The following is a 21,472-nucleotide window of genomic DNA, read 5'->3' as shown; positions in this document are numbered from 1 at the left end:
TAGTAAAAAGGGTTGCCAGATGTGAGATTATGAGAGTGGTCAGACACAGTGTGAGAGAAATGTGTACGTAGGATTTTATGAATGAATATGAATGTTGATAGTTCGTTAAGTTCAAATAAAGCTATTCAATGTTTAGATACAAATTGTGGAAGAATTAGAAAAGGATGGTTGTGTTATGAAATGTCAGAATGTGATGACTATAGGATTTAAAGGAGCATAAATATAATAGGCCCAATTGGAATAGAAATTCTTGGAACATATAGAGTATAAATATAAGTTTCTGCTCGGCCATCTTAAAGAGATAGAAGAAAATAAGCAGCCCAGACGGTATACATATATATTTTTTCAAATTTAAACAAAATAATATAAACAAGAAAGTGCAATTTAAATTGAACAAAAATACAAAAAAATATAAGAACGAAGATTTAAAGTTATCTATTTGAAATAAACTTATCGAAGAATATAAGGTAATATAGAGTGTCTTAGCCTAATTAATATTAGTGTGCTGATTAAGTTTATTACTTATAGCAGTTTCGATTCTATGATAGGAAACTAAGGAAATCCCTGCAATACTTAATCAACATAAGGCAATTAAACTTCTTAGTCCCCCAGAACTGGAGCAGGGCCAGAACAAAATACGGGGACTACAAAATTTTTTTTGGGAGAAGGCACAAAGCTCAACAACTGCCCAACAAATTATATTTGAATAAATTATTACATCATCAACGGAAAAACCGGTCGGAACAGGGAAGTGCTTACTGTTAAGAAAAACAACAGAATAGTCTCTTATCTCTAATTAGTTTGATATCCCTAATATATAAGTCTTATTTAACATCTCTAGTTTAAGTTTGTTAGTTTTAGTTATATTTTTTTATTTTGTTCTTTTTTGTGTGTTAATACTATTTATTAGGCATCCTTGATCTTCGATAAATACCTTACGTTTCGTACATAACATTTGTTAAACATCTCCCTGATAGTTTTCTCATCGAACCGAGTAGTGAAATTTTGAGCCAGGCTTAAAGTAGCCAGAAAAAAAAAAATCGTTTAAGTGAGCTCTCTTAGGCTGATAGTAGTGTTGTATAAATGAGTGAATTCCCAAACCAATTGTTGGGGCATAATTAGATGAGGAAACCAATATACATATAAAGGGAATTTATTTGTTTTATAACTTGTAATTTTGTGTCCGTTTTAGTTTGGTATTTGTTGAGGCAGGGAAATATTATTGAGGAATCAGAGTTGCCATTTATTTTTGTAATAGATATAAAAGCTAAATTTGTTTTTTTTTTTTATAGAGTTTTGTATAATTTGTTCAGGTTTTATAGCCTAAGCAATAGTTATAATAAATATGTTATGAATTAAGTGAATTAGAAAAAAAAAGAAAAAGGGCAGAATGGAGTGAACATCTAACTCCACTTCATAGGTGTTTCATTTGATATTAGTGAACAGATTCATAGAACATTTATTGTGACAGTTCTTTGGGCCATGACGAAGGGAGGTTCTCACACCGAGAGTAAGAATCATGTACGTGACCTGGTCGGTACCTAATTCGTTATGGTGCTTTTGGGGACTCGTAACAGTATGGCGCCCAATCGGAAAGCAATATCCTTAAATAGTAAGAATAGTGTGTAGCGACATCAAAACACATAGCAATAGACCAATAGTTTAAAATCACAATAGCCAATGAATATTACCATAAATCTCGAAGGAAATTAATTTCAACAATTTTAAGTAACCATTTTGGAGAATTGGAAAATCCAAAAGTTTGTTGTACTTAAAGGTTGAGAATGGTTCCTGCGGCATATAAGTAAATTCTGGATTTTCAGAGTGGTAAATAAAGTTCATAATAGTTGCACAAATTAAAGCCAACTTTTTTCGTACAAATTACCACTAAAATTCTTCTTAAGAAAAGTTATTTTTGTTTTAGTTTGTCACCACAATGAACCTAATCTGATAGCCCCTCAGGATAAATATCCTGAAGTGAAGTACCAGAATAATTTCTTTGTGATCCTTTGAAAGTCTATACATTAAGACTTGTCAATGTTCAAACTTTAAAGTTCATAGTTTTTTTTTTTAATGACTGGGAACACCTAAGTGAAGTAGATCTCGAAAGAGATATATATTAATGAGATATACACACCACTACCAACAATAACCACTCGCAATTTAAAATTCTGAAAGTAAAGAAATATTGAATCTGAAACGATTTAGGAAATTTAAATAATTCTCTAAATTACTGGAAATTGTTTTGATTATTGTCATTAGGTATATACACATATATTTTTTTATTATAACGTGTAGTTTATTTTGTTTAGATTTTTTTTCTTTGTTAGGAAATTTTTTAATTTTAGTAAATTAGGTAGTTTAAAAATTATTTTTTTGTTGCAATCAGCCTGCAAATTGTCCATCGAGAAAGGAGAATAATGCCGGACCTGGAAATCAAGACATATTTGATTTCAGACAGATTAGAATTAATAAATTAGGTATTGTTTTTGATAACAAATCTATTAGTATTGATGATTTTATATTTAGATTGGAACATTTGAGAGCCCATTATAATATCCCCGAGAGAGAAGTTGTTCGTGATTTTCATTTATTAGTTTCAGATTCGGTAAAGGATTGGTATTGGGCTTTCATAGGAATGCATGGAATGACATAATGGCCAGTTCTTCGCTTAGCCTTATTATCACAATATCAAAAATTAAGGTCAAATTTTGAAGTTATGAGAGATTTAGTGGAAAGAAAACAGGATAATTCTGAAACGATAGATGATTATTTTCATGTAATGAATAAGCTGAGGTCAAAATTGACACAGCCTATAACAGAATATGATATGATAAAAATTTTGAAACGAAACCTTAATCTAAATGTAGCGAGAATAGTTTACCCCATATCTGTGTCCTCAGTAGAGCAGTTGCGCATTGAGTGCAACGAAGCGGAAAGAAATTTCCGCTTCGTTGCATTTAGAAACTCTATGCCAACTACACGAACGTCTAGGCAAGTAAATGAACTATATTATGATGATGCTGAAGATAATGATGGCACAAATCGTCCTGAAATAGTTGACTTAGAGGCGTTGCACTTTGGGCAACAACAACAACAAAAGCAACCGGTAATTTGCTGGAATTGCAAAGCTTCTGGTCATGTATTCATGGAATGTCCAGTTGAGCAACGAGCTCTATTTTGTTATAAATGCGGAAAACCTAATGTTACTACGCCAAAATGCCCATTTTGTCAGCAAAAAAACATGATGAACGGCGTGGGAACAACAGGGGACCTTCGTCACAGGGAGAACCCTGTAGCACCCAGAAACTAAGTGAATCTAGGAAAAAAGGCAACATAGTAGCACAAAATATTATCAATGCGAACGATAGTAAATACATACCCCAAATGCGACATTATCTTCCTTTAGAAATTAGACTACAAAATTATGACAGAGTTAAGGCGAGAATTTTTGGACCGAAAATGGTGTCGGAACGAATATTGAAACTTCGCCGGAAATTTAAAGAGCGTAAACGAATCAGAAGATTTGTAGTAGATTCTGTAAAAAGAGCTGAAATATGAATGATCCCAGAGTTTTTGTAGAAGTTAGGATAAAAGGTTCATTGAAGAAAGGATTATTGGATTCAGGAGCCTCCGTTAGTATTTTAGGAAAAGGTTGTAGAGAGTTTGTAGAGGAAAACGAAATCTACATATACCCTATGTTGACCAATGTGAAAACTGCCAGCGGTCAACAACATAGTATAATAGGAAAAGTAAAAATATTCATAACGTACAAAGAGCAACAACACGAAATGTTATTGTATCTTTGCCCGGAATTGGAACAAACTTTATACTTAGGAATAGATTTTTGGAGAGCATTTGGATTGGCTCCTGAGGTTGTAGGAATAGATGAGCTAGATATTAGTAAATTACAGGAAGACTTTAGTGATTCCAAGAGGGAATATAGGATGAAACCACATGATCTGACAGTTGAGCAACAAGCAAATTTAGATAAAGTAGTAAAACTTTTCGATACTTTTGAGGAAAAGGGACTGGGACTTACATCAATGGAAGAGCATAGTATAAAATTAGTGGAAGGCGCTGTTCCAGTAAAAGATCGCTACTATCCTATATCCCCAGCTGTCCAAGAGATCACTTACGCAGAAATTGATAATATGTTGAGACTTAATGTAATTGAATTGAGCGATAGTCCGTGGAGTAATAGAACAACAGTAGTGAGAAAACCCGGAAAAAAATCGTTTATGTTTAGATGCTAGGAAGTTAAATAAACTCACAATAAAGGACGCCTACCCTTGAGTAGGATAGACGAGACCTATTTTATAAGCAGCGTGGATCTCAAGTATGCCTTCTGGCAAATTAAACTCGATGATCAAAGCAAGCAATATACCGCATTTACCGTAGCTGGCCGCCCATTATATCAATTCAGAGTAATGCCATTCGGCTTATGTAATGCGGCTCAAAGATTGTGCAGGTTAATGGACAAGGTGATACCCCAGAGTTTAAAAGACAACGTATTCATATACTTGGACGATTTGTTGGTTATATCAAGTACTTTTGAGGAACATTTAAGATTGTTATCTGAGGTCGCGAATTGTCTCAAGGAAGCTAATCTCACTATTGGACTTAATAAATCTCAATTTTTTTTCGGGAGCTTAAATATCTAGGTTTTATCGTAGGTGGTGGTATGTTAAAAACTGACCCCGGAAAGGTGGAAGCGATCAAAAACATTAAATTACCCAAGACTACAAGAGAGGTCAGAAGTTTTCTAGGTACCGCAGGGTGGTATAGGCGGTTTATACGCGACTTTGCTACTATTTCAGCCCCTTTGACTGACACATTAAAAAAATCTAAGAAATTCGTTATGACTCCAGAGGCGGTCGAGGTTTTTGAAAAACTAAAAAGAGCTCTGACTTCGGCTCCGGTGCTGAGGCATCCAAACTTTTCGAAAAGATTTTATGTCCAATGTGACGCCTCTGATTATGGTGTAGGTGCAGTATTATTTCAGTTAAACGAAAAAAAAGAAGAGCATCCTATTGCATTTTACTCTCAGAAGCTGAATTCTTGTCAAAAGAATTACAGCGTTACAGAGAAAGAGTGTTTGGCAGCAGTGTTAGCTATTCGAAAATGCAGACCATATGTAGAAATGATGCCATTTACTGTCATAACAGATCACGCCAGCTTGAAATGGCTTATGACATTAAAAGATCTTAGTGGACGGTTGGCAAGATGGTCTTTACAATTACAAGCTTTTGATTTCGAGATAAAACACCGAAAGGGATCGGATAACGTTGTAGCTGACATGTTGTCTAGGGCACCGCGTGAAATGGTAGTGAATGAGATAAATAAGGATGAAATGCTAGATTTTGAGACCACAGAATTCGAAAGTGAAACATACCGGAATCTTATTACTGAAATTACAGAAAATATGGAAAAATTGCCTGATCTCAAGGTCATTGATGGCATGGTTTTCAAGAGAACTAAATATAATCAAGAACTTGGTGATGAATACAAATGGAAATTGTGGATTCCCGAGAACATAACCATGGCTATTGTAGAAAAAGCTCATGCTCCAAATAACGTAGCGTATGGAGGTATTGCGAAAACTTAAGAAAGAGTGAAGAGGTATTTCTACTGGCCGAAGATGACTAGTCAGATAAAAACGTATGTTTCAAATTGCCAAATTTGCAAGGAGACTAAGCCTGCAAATCACAATTTAATGCCAGGAATTGGGGAAGAAGTTGTAACAGAGAGACCATTCCAAAAACTTTACATAGATTTTCTCGGAAAGTATCCTAGGTCGAAAAATGGAAATTGTTTTATATTCATAGTAGTAGATCATTTTTCAAAATTTATATTTTTAAAGGCTATGAAAGAAGCGACCACAAATAACGTTATTCAGTTTCTGGTAACCGAGATCTTTCATAAATTCGGTGTTCCAGAAGTTATCCATAGCGATAATGGGGCCCAGTTTGTATCAAAATCGTTTAGGAACATGATAGCAACATATAAAATTAACCATATAAAAACAGCCTTTTATGCCCCTCAATCTAATGCTTCAGAAAGGGTGAATCAATCGGTTTTGGCTGCAATTAGATATTGTCTAGATGATGATCATAGAGATTGGGATTTATATTTATCTGAAATTGAATGTGCCTTAAGAACATCCATTCATTCTGCTGCTGATGTTTCCCCATTCTTCGCGCTATTTGGGTTTCACATGTTCTCGAGTGGCGCTGACTACAAATTAGCTCGAAAACTTTCGTCATTAAGCGATCATGAAATTCTAAATTTTGATAGGAATGAAAAACTCGAAATTATCCGGGAAAACATTAAGAAAAATATGCATGATGCCTATGAGAAATCTGCTAAAAGATATAACCAAAGGGCTAGAAGTGTAAAGTTTATACCAGGTCAAGAAGTTTATAGACGGAACACGGTATTGAGTGACTTTAAGAAGAATATAAATGCAAAATTTTGCAAAAAGTTCATAAAATGCCGAATTTTGAAACCCATTGGGAATAACATGTATGAGTTAGAATCTATGAGTGGAAAACCGATAGGGGTGTTTCACGCAAAAGATATTAAAGTTTGTGGGAGTTCCTCACGTCAACTCATATGAGTTTCTCATATGGCACTGGCACACCGTTCTTATCTACGGAAATCTTGATAAGCCCGGAGTTTTGTTGCAGTGCTCCTTAATTATACCCCCTTGACACTACTCCTATGGGGATTTGAAAAAAAAAATTTGCGTGGGGGTACCTACAATGTGCCTTTTTGAGGGGGTACAATATCTGCTGCCCAGCAGTCCTGACTGCCTTGCTCGTGGGCGTACCCTAATAATTTCATGTTGCTTTGTTAGTAAACTAAGGTTAGTAGTTTTTATTTTGTTTAAGTTAGTTTATTAGTTTCTAACTACAGAGATGTAATTTGGCTCATTGGCCTATTTGATTAGGGTTCCACCAGAAGAGTATGCGAGTGGTCAGCTCGCAGTGGAAACACCAACCTGGGAAGGGCCTAGAGTCATGTGGTGGAGTTAAGCCACAACCTTTCCCAAACTCAAAAAGCTGAAAGAAAGAAGAAAAGAAACAAATTAGTGTTAGAAATCTTGTGATAATGAAACGATACAGTTTTACCAGTATTCCTGAAACGAAAAAAACTTAATATCTAAAAATTACAATAATTTCAATAAATACTTACCTCAGTTTACATGTTGTCTGCTTCTTTGTTTTAATTAATTAATGCAATTTGTGTCAAGTTTCTCACATGTATTGAATTCGCCTCGAACATCTGTAGTAAAAAGGGTTGCCAGATGTGAGATTATGAGAGTGGTCAGACACAGTGTGAGAGAAATGTGTACGTAGGATTTTATGAATGAATATGAATGTTGATAGTTCGTTAAGTTCAAATAAAGCTATTCAATGTTTAGATACAAATTGTGGAAGAATTAGAAAAGGATGGTTGTGTTATGAAATGTCAGAATGTGATGACTATAGGATTTAAAGGAGCATAAATATAATAGGCCCAATTGGAATAGAAATTCTTGGAACATATAGAGTATAAATATAAGTTTCTGCTCGGCCATCTTAAAGAGATAGAAGAAAATAAGCAGCCCAGACGGTATACATATATATTTTTTCAAATTTAAACAAAATAATATAAACAAGAAAGTGCAATTTAAATTGAACAAAAATACAAAAAAATATAAGAACGAAGATTTAAAGTTATCTATTTGAAATAAACTTATCGAAGAATATAAGGTAATATAGAGTGTCTTAGCCTAATTAATATTAGTGTGCTGATTAAGTTTATTACTTATAGCAGTTTCGATTCTATGATAGGAAACTAAGGAAATCCCTGCAATACTTAATCAACATAAGGCAATTAAACTTCTTAGTCCCCCAGAACTGGAGCAGGGCCAGAACAAAATACGGGGACTACAAAATTTTTTTGGGAGAAGGCACAAAGCTCAACAACTGCCCAACAAATTATATTTGAATAAATTATTACATCATCAACGGAAAAACCGGTCGGAACAGGGAAGTGCTTACTGTTAAGAAAAACAACAGAATAGTCTCTTATCTCTAATTAGTTTGATATCCCTAATATATAAGTCTTATTTAACATCTCTAGTTTAAGTTTGTTAGTTTTAGTTATATTTTTTTATTTTGTTCTTTTTTGTGTGTTAATACTATTTATTAGGCATCCTTGATCTTCGATAAATACCTTACGTTTCGTACATAACATTTGTTAAACATCTCCCTGATAGTTTTCTCATCGAACCGAGTAGTGAAATTTTGAGCCAGGCTTAAAGTAGCCAGAAAAAAAAATCGTTTAAGTGAGCTCTCTTAGGCTGATAGTAGTGTTGTATGAATGATTGAATTCCCAAACCAATTGTTGGGGCATAATTAGATGAGGAAACCAATATACATATAAAGGGAATTTATTTGTTTTATAACTTGTAATTTTGTGTCCGTTTTAGTTTGGTATTTGTTGAGGCAGGGAAATATTATTGAGGAATCAGAGTTGCCATTTATTTTTGTAATAGATATAAAAGCTAAATTTGTTTTTTTTATAGAGTTTTGTATAATTTGTTCAGGTTTTATAGCCTAAGCAATAGTTATAATAAATATGTTATGAATTAAGTGAATTAGAAAAAAGAGAAAAATGCTGGAATAATCTCATTTAATAGAGTGGTTTATTAAAGGTAAGTGGTGTGGTAAAGGATTTTGAAGGGATCCCCGTAAATGTTCTAGGTATGGGAGATTATGGAAGGGATAGGGCAGAATGGAGTGAACATCTAACTCCACTTCATAGGTGTTTCATTTGATATTAGTGAACAGATTCATAGAACATTTATTGTGACAGTTCTTTGGGCCATGACGAAGGGAGGTTCTCACACCGAGAGTAAGAATCATGTACGTGACCTGGTCGGCACCTAATTCGTTATGGTGCTTTTGGGGACTCGTAACAAAATCTGCAGTGTCATTTATACTTATATACAACTTATTTGTGCCTTATTTATAAATTTTAGTTTTTTATCAATAAATTGCTTAAATTTTTTGGAATTACGGTAATATTCAACGTAAAAGTTTCTTTATAAAAAATAAAAATTTTAAAAATATACTCATGGTGTAGGGAGTTATATGGTCGGCCATGCCCGACTATACTTTCCTACTTGTTTTAACTTTATTTCGGAATATTTTTACTTAAAAAAAGATTTTTTACAAGAGGGCTCAAAGGAGAGTAGGGCTATATATGGCCCTATCCTTAAAAATGTTGGTAGGGGGATTTCTTCAATATTATTTATGTAGAATTTAAAAGTGTTATTAGTGTTTGTAAGTGAATTTTGACCTTTAAGTCATTTTCTGATGGGTAGTTTGTATGGGGGATAGGGTCAAATGAAGCCCGATCTTTAGAAAAAACGGTAGTGTCATTTAAAGTTCTATTAAACTAAGTTTTTTCGACTTTTGTTAACATAATAGATCATTTAAATTAATTATAAGCCAAAGGAGGGTACGGTTGTATGGGGGCTAGCCGATTTTAAACATTTTCAATAGGCTTCGTACTTAGTCCATTATCTTGAAAATTGCGACCTGTACCTTGCGCACAAGGTTGACATGGACAGCCAACCAGCCAGACGGACGGACATAGCTTAATCGACTCAGAAAATGATTCCGATTGGTATACTTTAAGGTGGGTATAGAACGGATATTTTTGTATGTTACAAACATCAGCACAAACCCAATATACCCTCCCCACTAAAGTGGTGTAGGGTATAAAAAGTGTTGTATGTTTTAAAAACTTATGACAAATTGTTATGAATAAGGAGTTGATACTATATAATGTGTATAAAAGAGAGAAAATTAATTTAACTTAAACAAGTTAGAGTGCTATATTCGGATTTGCCGAATCTAAATACCCTCCACCAGCTGTTTTTATGTTATTACTTTTCTAATTGATCAAATATTTGTAGAAATAAGTTTTCTCATTTCTTAAATAGAAAAAATCCGAAAAGTTAAATCTGTTACAATTCCAAGATTTATTTAACATATTAAACGCCATCTTCTTTATATTTTTATAGCGCTTAGTGATATTTAGTAATTTGCAGGTATGCATGTGTGTGAAAGATTTTAGGATTTTCAAAATTCAAATACATTTATAATTTTGTTCTACACAAAATGTTGTTCAACACAAATTGATAATGTTCTTTAAATAAGCTTAAAGCGCTTATAGGGGCTGTATCTAGTATTGGAGATATGGCCAATTATAGACTGATTGTAAAAGATTATTTAAGCTTAATTTCTGTACATAAAAGCTATATTTCAGTAAATTTTTGTAGTGATTTTTTGAAGGGAACCTGTATGGGACCGACCGCACCCGTGTTATGAACCGATTGTGAAAAAATCTTGAAATAGATTTTTTGTATACAAAACTAATATTTGTGCCAAATTTTGAATCAATAGCTTTATTTGGTAATGTGTAATGTGCGTTTAAGAGATTTTCGTAAAAGGACTTTGTATGGGAGCTATGTCCAATTATGTATTTAAAGACAAAATTTCAAAATTCTGTGTCTTTAAGTATTTTTCTAAAAGGGAACTTGTAAGGGAGACGTGATCAGTTATGAACCGATCGGAAGAAAATTTCACAATATTTTTTCTCTGTATATGGGTAATAGTAATGAGTTATGTGCGTTTAAGTTATTTTCGGGAGAGGAGCTTGTATGATTAGTTACGGACCGATCGAAAAAAATTCTCAATGTATTTGTGTATATGAGCAATACTTGAACCAAATTTTTATATGGTTATTTCAGTTTAATAATGAGTTATGCGCGTTTAAGTGATTTTCGGGAGGTGACCTTGTATGGGAGCTATGACCAATTATGGACCAATCGGAAAAACCTTCCACAGTAATATTAGTATCCATAAGAGCAATACTTATACCAAATTTTATATCGATATCTTAATTTAGTAATAAGTTATGCTCGTTTAAGTGATTTTCGAGAGGGGACCTTGTATGGGAGCTATGACCAAATATGGAGCGATCCAAAAATACTTTCATGGTCATATTTCTATATATAAATTATATATGGGTATCTTAATTTAGCAATGAGTTATACGCGTTGAAGTGATTTTCGGGAAGGGACCTTGTATGGGAGCTATGACCAATTATGGACCAATCGGAAAAACTTCCCACAGGATTATTTATATGCATAAGAGCAATACTTATATTGATATCTTAATTTAGTAATAAGTTATGTGCGTTTAAGTGATTTTCGGGAGGGGACCTTGTATGGGAGCTATGACCAATTTAAGACCGATCAGAAAAACCTTTCACAGTAATATTTATATGCATATGAGCAATACTTATACCAAATTTTTTATCGATACCTTAATTTAGTAATGAGTTATGCGCGTTTAAGAGATTTTCGACCTTGTATGGGAGCTATGACCAATTATGGACCAATCGGAAAAAAATTTATAGTAATATTTCTTTATGTGAGAGCAATACTTGTGCCAAATTTTATATAGATATCTTAATTTAGTAATGAATTATGTGCGTTTAAATTATTTTTATGAATTCTATTGACATAAGATTTTAATATGTTAAATTTTGTGAAGATATCGACATTGCGACGGAAGTTATTAACAAAAAACTCATTTTCCGGGAATATGTACTTTTGTATGGGAGGTATATGAAATTGTGGACCGATTCTTGCGATGTAAAAAATAATGTACTGATTTTTATAGAGTTATCTTGCAAAGTTTCCAAGAAAATTACATCAGAATGTGTAAAAATGCTTATTTTTTCGAGGTTGTTGCAAATTTTGATTCATAACTTTTCCTGGTGTGAACCGATTTTGTCCATTTTCAATACCAAACAACTTAGGAAAATAAATAACATTTTGGTGAATTTGGTTAAATTCTATTGCTTCGTTTTATCGTGAGCGTGTTTTACACAGACAGACGGGCAGAGCTAAATCGACTCAGAATTTGATAAGGACCCAGAATATACATACTAGATTGGGTCTCAGATGAATATTTCTTAGTGTTACACACGGAATGACAAAGTTATATATATCCTCTATCACGACTGATGGTGGTGGAGGGTATAAAAAACTAAATTTTTAAACAGTTGGTAACAATTAGATTGTAGGTTTTTGCCTCTACTATAATGTTACAAAAATACTTTTATTTATAATTTAATTGGAATTCACCATTTGTTGAGTAAGGTGAAAAATATATGTTAAAACGGATTGTTTAAAATAAATATTTTTGTTTACGATTGAAAGTTCATATGTAGTCTAAGTGGTTAGAAGCTCAAACTAAAATTAGATAACTTGGGTTCGAATATTATCGATGTAAAGGGGGTTTTACATTACAATATTTTGTATTAATATCAGAGTTTCATTGTCTTTAATACAAAATAAAATTTGATGTCAAAATGTATTGAATAATTTTCATTCATGTATTATGAAACCTATTTTTTGGGTTTATTTTCAATTTCAAATTGATTATGAAGAAAATTATGGTGAAAAATAAAAGAAACTCAATTTACAAATTAAAATCCAAAAGAAAATTACAAATAAATTGTGTATTTTGTAAAGAAATAGATTTTAAAAATTTTCTAAAAGCTTAATACATTTCAAACTACAAAATGTTTTAGTTTTTCAGACTACAATACATTTTTAAATAATACTTTGTATTAATACAAAATCAGATAATGTAAAGTGCCTTTAAGGGCATTTTTATTGAAACATTTAAAAAAACATCAGTATTTACAGCATAAAAGTACTAAAAAGAAGTGGTGGATGGATACAGTTTATAAATTTTTACTGTATGGAGATGGTAGTCTCATCTCCATACCAGTTGTCGCCTAATGGCTCATGCAGGAGCTAATATTTATTGTTTTATTATACCCTTCACCTTCGTGAAAAGGGTATATATAAGTTTGTCATTCCGTTTGTAATTTCTATAATATAATTTTCCGACCCTATAAAGTATATATTCTAGATCCTTATAGATAGCGGAGTTTTTAGAGGACCCCAGCTACGGCGAGATCCGAATCTTTAATAATTCTATTAGACATGCTTTCGAGAAGATCGCTATTTAAAATCAGCAAAATCGGTCGGTATATAACGGAGATATGAGCAAAAATCCGAGACAACCTCTGAAAATTTCATCAAAAAATTGTTATAAAAGCAACAACAACACTGTATATAAAAAAAGATGTACACGTGTGTGTGTAGATATATTTGGTTTTATTCAGCTGTGTATATTTTGTATGTTTGGAATCCAGACATACAAAGTATACACAGCAAAAAAATATGATTTGCATTTTTTGTTAAAATAAAATAATTTTTCCTTTTGTTTTACAAATATATTTTTTAATGAATAGAAAAAAGTATTTAAAACGTTTTCAATTATATGAGAGTAGATTGTGAGTTATTGTACAATAATTTTATAGCGAATAATGTAAGTTTGAAATTTAAAACTAACGCAAATTTTTTCCAAGTGCTTTTTAAAACAATTTTTTTACGATAAACAAAAACAAAATCTACTTCTCGTCAATGTTTACCAGCAATGAATACGAAAGTGTTGTTGTTTTACTCTTGCTTGGATACTGTTAAGAACAACAACAACGTATTGCTAAGGTTAAGCGCATATAACGTATTGCTAAGGTTAAGCGCATATAAGTGTATAGAAAACACACTGTCTATAGCTAAGCGCATTTACAAAAACAAAAGAGTACCAAGCAAAAAGTGCTTGGACACCCTTGGTTTGGATGCTGTTGGCGTCATTGCGTTGTTATTTTTGTTTTTGTTTTTCTGTGTTTTTCGTTATGTATGTTTAGATATCTGTTGCTTTTGTGTTTTATTTCGTTTAGCGTTGTTGTTGTTCTTTTTGTTTAGCTTTTGATGTAATAATAATGTAGTCGGGAAAAAATTTAAAATTTATAAAAGATGTTTAAAATACACTATGGTGAAGGGTATATAAGATTCGGCACAGCCGAATATAGCACTCTTACTTGTTTTTATTTAGTTTGTTTTGTTTAAATTATTTATTTGTTCTTTATTTAATTTCCTTTATTTGTCCCTTTAAATTTCTTTTATTTCTTTAATTTGATTTATATTTATTGAGCCACTTTAATGTTGTTTATAATTGTATGATCATTATTGTTATTATTTTGTTCATATGACCGTTAGGATTTTTTATGTTGTTTTTATTTTTTTATTCCCTTTTGTTCTTATTTGTTTACGAACTAAACGCATTTTGTTCCTAAATTCTACTGCAGTATTTTCGTTAAGTTTTTTGTTTGTTTGGAATGTAACAGTTAGTAAATATACATAACAGAAAGAAATTTGTAGGCTCAGTATTTACTGGCATTAATATTAATGTTTAGTTTGTTGGGGACAAAGACTGCGGTAAGTGTTTCATATTTATATTAATATTATTTTTGTAATAATTTAAATTCTTTATTAGAAATAAACGTTTACACCCTTGCATCATAATTTTTAACAAATTTGTGGTTCTTTTTGGGTGTTTGTTAAACTCGCTGTCCTCAACATTAGGCTCAAGACGCAGCCAGCGACAAATTTTATTTCGCAATCTTTGGTGCGATTGTGGTTCCTTGCCTGCCGGAACAAATTTTATGAAATTTAAATGTTGCCCGCCGGACTATTAATACGTTGTAATTTTATGTAAGCGGTTACTTGCCTGCCGGAACAAATTTTATTTGTACTTTTGTGTGAATTTGTGGTTCCTTGTCCGTCGGAACAACTTTCAATTGGAATAATTTTGTGGTTCCTTGCCTGCTGGAACATTAAGAAGTTTGTGTAAATTTATTTGAGAGGTCCCTTGCCCGCCGGAACATAAAATAAATTTGAAAAGAGCTCAGTGATTCCTGTCTGCCGGGACAAATAATTAATTTATTTAAAATAATTTGGTGAACAATTTGCCATTTAAATTTTTGGTGTGAAATTTTTTGTGGTTATTTGAGAAACTTTTGTGTATTTTTGGTTCATTATGCAACGCTCGCCTGCAAGAAAAAGTCAGCGCTTACAGTCAACAATGAATCAGCCTACAAGTGGTTCCTCGTCTGCCGGAACAAAAGTTGGTTCCCAGCCGCTGAAGTCTCTGCCCTGCCTGCCAGTTCCCTTGCCGCTGGAACATCATCGATTCCCACTGCCGCTGGAGTGCCCCCACCAAACGTAAGTACCAGTGTCGCCTATTCAAGCTCCTTCTATTGCCGAGGTGCCTGCAAGTTCCATCGTTGCCGGAACGACGTGTACCGTAGCCACCACAGTTGTCGCCAGTGTTCAACCTAACCAACAAAATTTTCAGCCGCCGTTGCCCCAGTTACAACAGCAATTTAGAAGTTCTCCAAACCCAGATAAATGTTCTCCAGGCCCAGTTGTTAAATGCCCAGCGTGCTTTGTCCATCGCCATGAACAATAATTCGACGCCAAGCTCTTCAGCCGCCATGCCACAGCCATCCAATATGGCGCCACCAGTAACGGGTACCAGTGAAGTCAACGTTGACAATTCTGCCCATGTTTTCAACGGCTTTTAACCAGCCTACTGCCGTTTATAATTATAATAATTTTGAAAATTGTTTGAGGCTTCAAAAGGCTTTGAAGGGCGATGCACGGGAATGTGTGAAGTCGTTGTTGATCCATCCCGATGTGAGTATGGTTATGGAACAATTGTGTTTTCAATATGGTCGGCCCGAAACGCTCATTCGTTGTCAGCTGCAACAAGTTAATGAAATTTCGCCAATTAGTGAAAGTACTATCGACAAACTTGTGTCTCTTGCTGTTAAAGTGCAGAATCTAGCTGCTTTTTTGGAAACTGCCAATGGACAACAGCATTTAGCAAATCCTACACTGATTGAAGAACTGGTCGGAAAAATTTCTATGAGTAAACGGATGGAGTGAGCCCGCAACGCCTCAACTATAAAGCCATATCCTACAGTTTTGGATTTTAGTAGGTGGCTCAAGGGTGTCGCTGATTTGGTGAGAATGGTGCAAAGTTCTAGTGGAAATCGTCAAAATAATGAACCAAAAAAAAGTTGTCCTCCATGCCGCTGATGGTCAACATAAATAAGAATGCCCTCTGTGCCAGGCAAATCATACAATATTTGAGTGTAAAAAATTTGGTTCATTGAGTGTGCCTAATCGTTGGAGTGAAGTTAAGAAATTGAGGTTATGTTTTTCGTGTCCCGGTAGTGAACATTCAAGCCGATTTTGTAGTTATCGTAAGACGTGTCCCGTTGATGGTTGCCTAAGAAAACATAACAAATTGCATGATGTCAAAATTAATAATACGGTTTCATCTGAGACTCCTGGTCCAAGTGGTTCATCAAATGGAAATGAGTCTGTGCTTAGTTCCAAAGCTACAGATAAAGGTGTGTTGTTAATTCGAGTGGTGCCAATTGTGCTTTATGGTCCTAGTAACAAAGTAGAAACATATGCGTTGTTGGATGAAGGTTCTTCGATTACTATGGTGGACAGCTCCTTGGTGAAGCAACTGGGTCTTCAGGGGCAACAAAGCAGATTAAATCTACACTGGTATGCTGGTAAGGCGTCACAAGAAATGGCGACTGTGGTTCATTTGCAAGTAAGTGGAATTGGTAGAGGAAATATGCGTTAAATAATGTTTATGGTTTGCTCATTAAATTATACGACGACGTAGTCCCTAAAGTGCTTATTGGGTTGGATCATTGCCATCTAGGGCTTCCCGATGAAATTGTGCCTCTGGAAGAAAATTGTCCATATGCTGCCAACACTCCTTTAGGATGGGTCGTATTTGGTAAAATGAGGGGTAAGTCATCCAATTCCCATTTGTGTTTGTTGTCGGTTCAGCCTGATCAAAGGCTCTATGACTTGGTGGCAAATTATTTTGAAACGGAGAATTTTGGAGTGAAGGTATTGCCTGTCATAGAATCAAAGGATTTCTTACGGGCCCGGAAGATTATGAAAGAAACAACAATAAAAATTGGAGGTCGATTTCAAACTCAGCTTTTGTGGCGTACTAATGATGTCGTGCTTCCAGACAGTTACCATATGGCTCTTAATAGGCTCGTTGGCATTGAACGAAAAATGAAAAGATGCCCTGAATTTGGTGTCGCCTATAAAACTATAATGAAGGATTATTTGTCGAAGAATTATGTACGTAAACTGTCGCCCATAGAAGCTGCTGATGTATCCCCCAGAACCTGGTATGTTCCTCATTTTGGAGTGGTTAACCCAAATAAGCCAGGAAAAATTCGGTTGGTGTTTGATGCAGCCGCATCCGTTGAAGGTGTTTTTCTCAATTCAAACCTGCTTAAAGGCCTCCCGCAATATAAGCCGTTGCCATCCTTTTTGTTTAATTTTCGCGTTGGTGCTGTAGCAGTGTGCGGGGATATAAAAGAAATGTTTCACCAGGTACTTGTGGCTCCTGAAGATAGATGTTCTCAACGGCTCTTTTGGGGCGAAGATAATGAAAAAGCTCCCGATTGTTTTGAAATGCTTGTTATGACTTTTGGTGCCGCTTGTTCACCTTGTGTAGCCCATTATGTCAAAGAAACAAATGCTCTGTGTTATCGTGATCAATATCCTCGTGCAGTGAAGTCTATCTTGGATCATCATTATGTGGAAGACTTTGTGGATAGCTTTCCCAACCCTGCAAGGGCCATTGAAATTGCGCAACAAGTACGCAACTTCCATAAAGTAGCTGGGTTTGAACTACGTAACTTTTCATCCAACTCTTCGGAGGTAATTGTGGCTCTTAAAGGTACTGTGGAGAAACCGGTGAATTTTTCCAGCGATTTTAATGAGCTAAAAACGGAAAAGGTACTTGGTATGTATTGGCAACCAAAAGATGATACTTTCAGGTTCAATTTAAAGTTCCATAATGTGAATGCTGGTGTTATGGAAGGTGTAAGGTCTCCAACTAAAAGAGTGTGGTTATGTCCGTTTTCGACCCACTTGGGTTTTTGAGCCACTTTATGATAACGGCAAAATTGATGATGCGAGAAGTTTGGAGACACAACATTGGATGGGATGAAGCACTGCCCGGTGAAATTGTTGATATGTGTAATAATTGGCGCCAAGGACCTCAAAATGTTGAAAAGGTCAAAGTACCTCGGTGTTATTTTGGAAATGGTGTTCCTTACCGCCTGGACATACATGTTTTTGTCGACGCCAGTGAAGACGCATTTGGAGCCGTGTCATACTGGAGGTCAATAAATGCCCATGATAAAATTGAAGTGTCTCTTGTGGCTGCCAAATCTAGATGCCCCTTTGAAAATTATGAGTATTCCTCGGCTCGAACTACAGGCTGCTGTTTTGGGTACTCGGTTAATGGTTACAATTTTGAAGGAACATTCCGTTAAGGTATCAAGGATTATTTGTTGGAGCGATTCTACAACTGTAATAAATTGGATTGGCTCAGAAAGTCGCCGTTACAAACCTTTTGTTGCCCACAGAATTACGGAAATTCTTGAATCTACTAGCCCTGCAGATTGGAGATGGCTACCAACAAATCTTTATGATTCTGAAGATAATTGGCCCCAAAAGGAAAACATAGCCCCAAACGAACAAGATTCGAAAGAACTTCGTCCAAAATTTGCTCTACTGGTAAATATACAAGAAGTCATTGATTATAAATGATTTTCCTCCTATTTGAAACTAAAACGTACAGTGGCTTGGGTGTTACGTTTTATAAACCGCTGCAGAAAGGAGATTAGTCCTGGTGAGGAAAATGGTTTAACTGCAGACGAGTTAAAAAATGCTGAAATATTGCTCTGTCGTCAAGCTCAATAAGAGCATTTTTACCAAGTCTGCCCAAAAGTAGTGAATTGTACGCCCTGTGCCCGTATATGGATGAAAATGCATTACTTCGTGTTTATGGCCGTGTGGACGCTGCTAGCTGGTTACCATTGGATTTAAGGCGCCCGATTATATTGCCGTCATTTCATCCTGTCACTGAGTTATTTGTGGCCCATGTACACGAAGAAATGAAACAACAAAATTTTGAAGCAACTATATTTAAAATTCGTAGTTCATTTTGGATTCTCCGCCTTAGGAAAATTTTACGTAAGCGTGTTTCTAATTGTCTTATTTGCAGATTCCGTCGTACATTGCCAGTGCCACCACTTATGATTTCTTTGCCAAAGGACAGATTGACTCCATATATTCGTCCCTTTTCCTACACTGGTTTAGATTACTTTGGCCCTCTGACTATTACGATTGGTCGTCGTCATGAAGAACGCTGGGTGGCTTTATTTACTTGCCTAACCATCAGAGCCATCCATTTAGAAGTCGCTTTCGATTTGTCCACAGATGCGTTTATTCTTGCCATACGTAACTTTATAAATAGACGTGGCCTTCCTACAAGACTCAGGAGCGACAATGGAAAAAATTTCGTTGGTGCCGACCAAGTTGCCAAGCGGTTCAGTGAAGTATTTGATGTGGCTCGTATTCACTTGCCCTTGAGCCATGAAGATGAGGAACCATTAACGCCGAATCATTTTTTGCTGGGTTGCCCTAATACATCGCAAACTCCTGCTGGGGAAATAAATGTTCAACCAATGGTCCTGAAAAAGCAGTGGCGCATTTCCCGTCGTACCTTTGATGCCAACTGCGGGACATAATACTGCTTTTCCACTAACTCTTGCGTTCTTATCACGCCATAGTTTCCTGTTTGTACGCAAACTTATTATCTCGTCCTTCAACTGGACCGGTATTACAATTAGTTCCTTAGCTGGATCTTTGTGTAATATTCCATTCTGCATATAGAAATCCTATCTTAAACGGTATACCGAGAAGGTAGACACTTCTTCAGAGCCTCCACAATTGCAAGGACCTCCAACTCGTAAGAGTGGTATCTTTCCTCGCATGTCCTAGTTCCTCCACTCATAAACTTAACTGGATGAAGTTCCTTATTATCCACACCTTTTTGCAACAGCACTGCATGCACCTCGGTTATCGCGTCAGGATCATATAATCTTAAAACAGGAGCGATTACTAATGCTTCCTTTAGTTGTTGACAAGCAATCAAAACCTCGCCGGTTATTCCAAATGGTACACTCTTCCTAAGTAAATCGGATAATGGTTTAGCCTTTATTGCGTAATCTTCGATAAATCTCCTAAAATATGAGGTTAACCTCAAAAAGCTTTGAACAGTCTTTCGATCAGTAGGAATGGGATAATTCTTAACTGCCTTAATCTTTTCCTAAGCTCTTCACGTAATATCTGACACTTCTCCCACTTTATCTGCAAACCGCTAGCTACTGCTCTATTCAAAACAATCTTCAACTTATCTAGACCTTCGACCACATCCTTGGAGGGAATGATGTCATCCATGTACACGATAATCGTATTATCCTGTATTAAATCTCGTAACGCGGCAGAAATAAATCTCGTAAATACAGCTGGTGAGTTACTGATACCAAAAGGCACAAACAAAAATTCATACTGTCCGTTGTGGGTAACAAACGAGGTATATTTTCGGGATGACTCCACCAAAGGTACATAAAAAAATCCATTTTTAAGATCCAATGCAGTGTAAACTTTACCCTTTTGTAACTTATCCAATACCTCGTCCATTAACGACATAGGAAAATGATCCCTAATTATCTTTTGGTTTGACTTCCTATAGTCGCAAAATAAGCGCTTTGTAACATCCTTCTTTGCAGCTAACACTACAGGCGATGAGTATTCAGAAGTACTGGGTTGAATTATCTTCTGCTGCAGCCACTCTTTGATTTGATTATCCACAATGACTTGATCTACCAATGGTATACGTCTTGGGCGTTGATACACCGGTATATCGTGCTTCAAAACTATTTTCATTACAAAGGGGCTGTTAATATCCCTTACTGGTCGATATTCCTTTACCATCTCATACACCTCCTCACTGATTTTCCTCTCTAGATGGTCTAAATCGATTTGGCGATCTGGTTTATACTCCCCCACATTCAAGCATATGCTACCAAATTCTTCCAACAACAAGTTTCTCTCTCTTGGTATTTTAAAAAATGATTCGCCATTCTTTATTGTTACTTTCGCTTTCCGGAGAAGGCTATTTCCTATCATTACAGAATGGAGGATATCACGTTCGCCGACAACATAAAATGTCACGTCATATTTGAGATCATCTATCACGACCACACAATTAAAATATCCTATAGTGAATATCTCGCTATCACCAATACCGCTCAACTTTACCCGTTCAGGGATCAAATTAACCTCACCGAAAATAAACTGAGTATCAAATCTCATAAGGCATATATCGCAACCTGTGTCTATTAGGGCTGATAAGGTTTTACCTCCTATCTGAACATCCTTATAAACTAAACCTGGCCCCTTCTTCACCATATTGGCCTGATCGCGCTCTAATTTTAGTGCACCCTTTTTAGAATTCTTGGACTTACATTGGAATGATCGATGACCGAATCGCTGGCATTTAAAACATTTCACCTGTTTTTC

Source organism: Lucilia cuprina, chromosome 4, assembly GCF_022045245.1.
Source record: "Lucilia cuprina isolate Lc7/37 chromosome 4, ASM2204524v1, whole genome shotgun sequence".
Classification (NCBI taxonomy): Eukaryota; Metazoa; Arthropoda; class Insecta; order Diptera; family Calliphoridae; genus Lucilia; species Lucilia cuprina.
The sequence above is the reverse complement of the archived record's forward strand: the minus strand, read 5'-3'. Positions refer to the sequence as shown.